The sequence below is a fragment of the Bufo bufo genome, chromosome 10 (assembly GCF_905171765.1).
Source record: "Bufo bufo chromosome 10, aBufBuf1.1, whole genome shotgun sequence".
In the NCBI taxonomy this organism is placed as follows: Eukaryota; Metazoa; Chordata; class Amphibia; order Anura; family Bufonidae; genus Bufo; species Bufo bufo.
Genome location: NC_053398.1, coordinates 19,721,928 through 19,726,994, shown reverse-complemented (window position 1 = coordinate 19,726,994; position 5,067 = coordinate 19,721,928). Strand labels below are relative to the sequence as shown.

The following is a 5,067-nucleotide window of genomic DNA, read 5'->3' as shown; positions in this document are numbered from 1 at the left end:
TGTTGCATGTTCCCCGGTCCTCCAGATCTAGCCTGAACCTCAACTCCTGATTTTGACGTTGCCTCCATCTTCTGGCTACATCCAAAATAATGTAGTCTGCACTCCTTATTAATTCGGTGCTGCACGTTCAAGGCTTGACAGTCGTACGGTACTTACAGAATAAGGACTCAACAGCCAACTCTTCGGTCCAGGTTATTTTTGCAAAAAGTGTGTATTTTTATAAACATAAGTAATTCACATGTGAGATCCAGAATACGAGATTTTAGCCATGTGAAGAACAGATATCACACAGAGTAACTGGAAGTTTCCGTTCTATATGGACCTTTATCAACACTTTATAAAAACCTTAAGAAGAATAAATCAATAGCTGATTCTTCAGAGATGTGTAAAATAGACATAAAAAGCCAGATATACATCTGATATCCAAAACTACAGAGGAAGAAAAACTATTGCCTCTATAAAGGCTGTAGACACCTAAGTCATATAAGATTGTCCCCGGTTGAAAACTATCGACAGGCTATCATCTTGACCAAGTTTACTAGACACGAGACCCCAACTATTTCAAACATCAAAGGGGCCAACGTTGTCAACCCTCCTATGATATAATATCATCGGATTTAGGAAGTGATACCTTCACAGGCTATCCTTGACAACATTTTTAGGATATTGTCCGAGGAGGAGGAGACCAAGATTGCGTCCACATGAGATCACTGGGGTACTGCAATGGGATCTAACGTGGCCCCTTTTATGCTAATGCTTATATGACTTTGTAAGCAAATGCCCTTTTCAACATCATGCCACATTGATGGTATTTTGTGCATCTGGAAGGGGCCCAAGACATCTATGATTTCCCTTTATGACTACCTGAGAACTGACCTCCATGGTACATCAGAGCAGTGAACGCATACATTTTCTAGACACTCAGGTAACCAAAAGAGAAAATAGGGCTGCTTTCACATATGCGATTCCTTTCCGTTTTTTGAGATCCATGAGAGGATCTTCAAACAGGAGGAAAACGCTTCCGTTTTGTCCCCATTCATTATCAATGGGTACAAAACTGAACAAACCGGAATGGAGTTCACCAGAATGCATTCCGTTCCGGTTTGTTGCGTTCTGTGACCGGACACAAAACCGCCGCAAACTGTGGTTTTGTGTCCGGTTTCTGAAACTAAAAACAATGTAAGTCAAAGGTGCCAGATCTGGAGGGTTTTTGGGACAGGAAAAAAACATATCCAGTGCCCATTGACTTACAAAAGTGTTAGTCCCAGATCTGGTTTGTTCGCTTTCGATTTAAAACAACCGCATTCAAACGGAACGGATTCAGCCGGTTGTATTAAATCAAACTGAAGCGTGTTCCTCCGGGTTTTGCGATCCTCTGCCGGAGGAAAACGAAGAATGGAACTGAGCACCTATGTCAACCTCAGTGAGCTGGACAGAGAGTTTAGAAAAAGGGCAAACAGCAGGTGGCGCTATACAGGTAGAGTTCAGTGGCTATACTAAATTTTTAATTGCATGCAATTACAATAGTGTTCAGATCCAAGTGCTGATTTAGAAAACGTAGAATATTTTTCATGGGACAACCTCTTTAAAGGTGTTATCTCACTTCAGTAAGTGGCATTTATCATGTAGAGAAAGTTACTACAAGGCACTTACTAGTGTATTGTGATTGTCCATATTGCTTCCTTTGCTGACTGGATTCATTTTTTTATCACATTATGCACTGCTCGTATGCATGGTTACAGACCACCCTGCAATCCATCAGGGGTGTTCGTGCTTGCACACTATAGGAATAAGTGTCAGCCTCTCTGGTAGTGTGCAAGCACGGCCATCACTGCTGGATTACAGGGTGGTCATGACCATGGAAACAAGCAGTGTATAATGTGACCGAAAAATGAATCAAGCCAGCAAAGGAGGCAATATGGACAATCACTATACATTAGTAAGTGCCTTGCATTAACTTTCTCTACATGATAAATGCCACTTATTGAACTGAGACAACCCCTTTAAGGAAACACTGGTTACTTTTACATACAACTTATCCCTCCATTACGGAATTTGGAACCCCCCTCCCCCCTTTAACTTGCAAGATGTAAGGAGCTTTATCCGGACTCCTCGGCAACAATTTCTACACTCTCAACAATCTGGAACTTGTCTACTTTGTTCCAAATGCTCCAGAGTGATCAGCGGAAAACCGATCAGGCACCCGTCCTTGGGTCACTGATTTTACCTGTGAATCATCTTATGTGGTATATACCTTCTAAGATGCCTGTGTGGTCTTGTGTTTGTCGGTGAGATCAGCCAACATATTGTCACGGCAAGTGGGGATAAGAGGAACACCAAGTAAACAAACAGCAACAGGTAAACAGACTAGGCCCCAAAGCTAGGGAGAAGGGAATGGTAACCTCCTAACAATCCCTGAGCCTCTCCCTGACTGCTGACAGTATGAGCAAGTCCTGATGGTGAACGAACTCATACGCTGGAACCTAAGCCCTGCTGACACTGTAGCAAACCCTAACTTAGGGAGAGGGAATGAGACAGCTGGTACCTTTCACAGTGAAGGGACCAGCGTCTCCCTGAGACTTAGCAGCAACACAAGCGCAAAGGAGAAAACAGGAGGACTTAGCTTGAGACGAGCGGGAAGTAGAGGATCTACAAACAACCAGTATAGAACTCCAGAAGGAAAATATCAACCGCAAAGTCAGCAGTAAGAGGCGGATTTAAATAGAGCCTTTTAAACGACTAACGAGCAGAACCTGTGGAGAGGTGGGATCCTGCCCACAACAACAAACAGAAAGGAAACACAGAAAGACCTGTCAGATAGACTCACGTGCTGCAAGTCTATCCGATCTTCTCAGATCTCTCACAGGGCAGGCAGTGACACATACAGTCATGTGAAAAAATTAGGACACCCTTTGAAAGCATGTGGTTTTTTGTAACATTTTTAATAAATGGTTATTTCATCTCCGTTTCAACAATACAGAGAGATTAAAGTAATCCAACTAAACAAAGAAAACTGAAGAAAAGTCTTTTCAAGATCTTCTGTAAATGTCATTCTACAAAAATGCCTATTCTAACTGAGGAAAAAGATAGGACACCCTCACATGTATTCCCTCTTAAATTGGCTCAGATCTCACACAGGTATATCACACCAGGTGCACATAATTAGTAGATCGTTACTCTGCATGTTGAATGAGGCTTGCCCTATTTAAACCTCAGACATTTAGTTTGGTGTGCTCCTGACTGTTGAAGTGAGAGTGAGCACCATGGTGAGAGCAAAAGAGCTGTCAGAGGACTTCAGAAAAAGATTGTAGCAGCCTATGAGTCTGGGAAGGGATTTAAAAAGATCTCAAAAGATTTTGAAATCAGCCATTCCACTGTCCGGAAGATAGTCTACAAGTGGAGGGCTTTCAAAACAACTGCCAACATGCCCAGGACTGGTCGCCCCAGCAAGTTCACCCCAAGAGCAGACCGCAAGATGCTAAAAGAGGTCTCCAAAAACCCTAAAGTGTCATCTCGAGAACTACAGCAGGCTCTGGCTACTGTTGATGTAGAAGTACATGCCTCTACAATCAGAAAGAGACTGTACAAGTTTAACTTGCATGGGAGGTGTGCAAGGAGGAAACCTTTGCTTTCCAAGAGAAACATCGAGGCCAGACTGACATTTGCCAGAGATAAAGTTGACAAAGACCAGGACTTCTGGAATAATGTTCTTTGGACAGATGAGTCCAAAATTGAATTATTTGGACACAACAGCAGAGGACATGTTTGGCGTAAACCAAACACAGCATTCCAAGAAAAGAACCTCATACCAACTGTGAAGCATGGAGGTGGAAGTGTCATGGTTTGGGGCTGCTTTGCTGCAGCAGGACCTGGTCAGCTCACCATCATAGAATCCACGATGAATTCTACTGTGTATCAGAAGGTGCTTGAAGAACATGTGAGACCATCAGTTAGAAAATTAAAGCTGAAGCGGAACTGGACCATGCAACATGACAATGACCCAAAACATACTAGTAAATCAACCAAAGATTGGCTGAAAAAGAAGAAATGGAGAGTCCTGGAATGGCCAAGTCAAAGTCCAGATTTGAATCCCATTGAGATGCTGTGGGGTGACTTGAAAAGGGCTGTACGTGCAAGAAACCCCTCAAACATCTCACAGCTGAAAAAGTTCTGCATTGAGGAGTGGGGTAAAATTTCCTCAGACCGATGTCGAAGACTGGTAGATGGCTACAAGAACCGTCTCACTGCAGTTATTTCAGCCAAAGGAGGTAACACTCGCTATTAGGGGCAAGGGTGTCCTATCTTTTTCCTCAGTTAGAATAGGCATTTTTGTAGAATGACATTTACAGAAGATCTTGAAAAGACTTTTCTTCAGTTTTCTTTGTTTAGTCGGATTACTTTAATCTCTCTGTATTGTTGAAACGGAGATGAAATAACCATTTATTAAAAATGTTACAAAAAACCACATGCTTTCAAAGGGTGTCCTAATTTTTTCACATGACTGTATACGGGACCGTACCTCTGAACACAGGTCAGCCACACATCGCACTCACAGTCTGCTACCAGTTCCAACACACTTCAGTTCGCATAACCGTTGGATATCCCAACTGATATTTCAAGTCCTGGAGCTCTTACCACAACCCAGGAGAGGCGGTGAGACAATAGATAGGCAGTTAAGACAATGAGAATCATTCTGGATTCCTAAACTTGTCGCCAAAGGGTTTGAGCCGTGAATGTGACCTTTATTTGTAATCAGTATTTGTCATGTGATTTCTTTTGTTTTCTATATGCCTTTTGTTAATTTTGTTTCATACACGCTAAACTGGATACCATACCCTGCAGCAAGTCTACGGTGAGAACCATTCCCTTTTCTTTCCTCCTTCTTTTTTTCTTTTCCTTTTCTTTTCCTTTTTTTCTTTCTGTTTTTCTCTTATTCCCCTCCTTTTCCTGTTTTCCTTTTTCTCTCCCCCAACTCCCTTCCTTCCCCTCCATTTCCTCATATCCCAATTTATTCATTTTTCCTATCATTCGTCATCTCCACATATAGCCCTTCTTCTTGCGCCCCTC

At 42.4% G+C, this 5,067-nt stretch overlaps 1 protein-coding gene across 1 annotated transcript in view; it reads left to right on the top strand.

The window, feature by feature from the left end:
- Positions 1–4,816: 4,816 nt before the first annotated feature.
- CHST1 (carbohydrate sulfotransferase 1) overlaps positions 4,817–5,067 on the top strand; it is a 39,227-nt gene continuing 38,976 nt past the window's right edge. The window contains exon 1 of the mRNA XM_040409658.1: positions 4,817–4,852. The gene's annotated coding sequence lies outside the window, so the exon portion shown is untranslated. The remainder of the gene's footprint in view (positions 4,853–5,067) is intronic.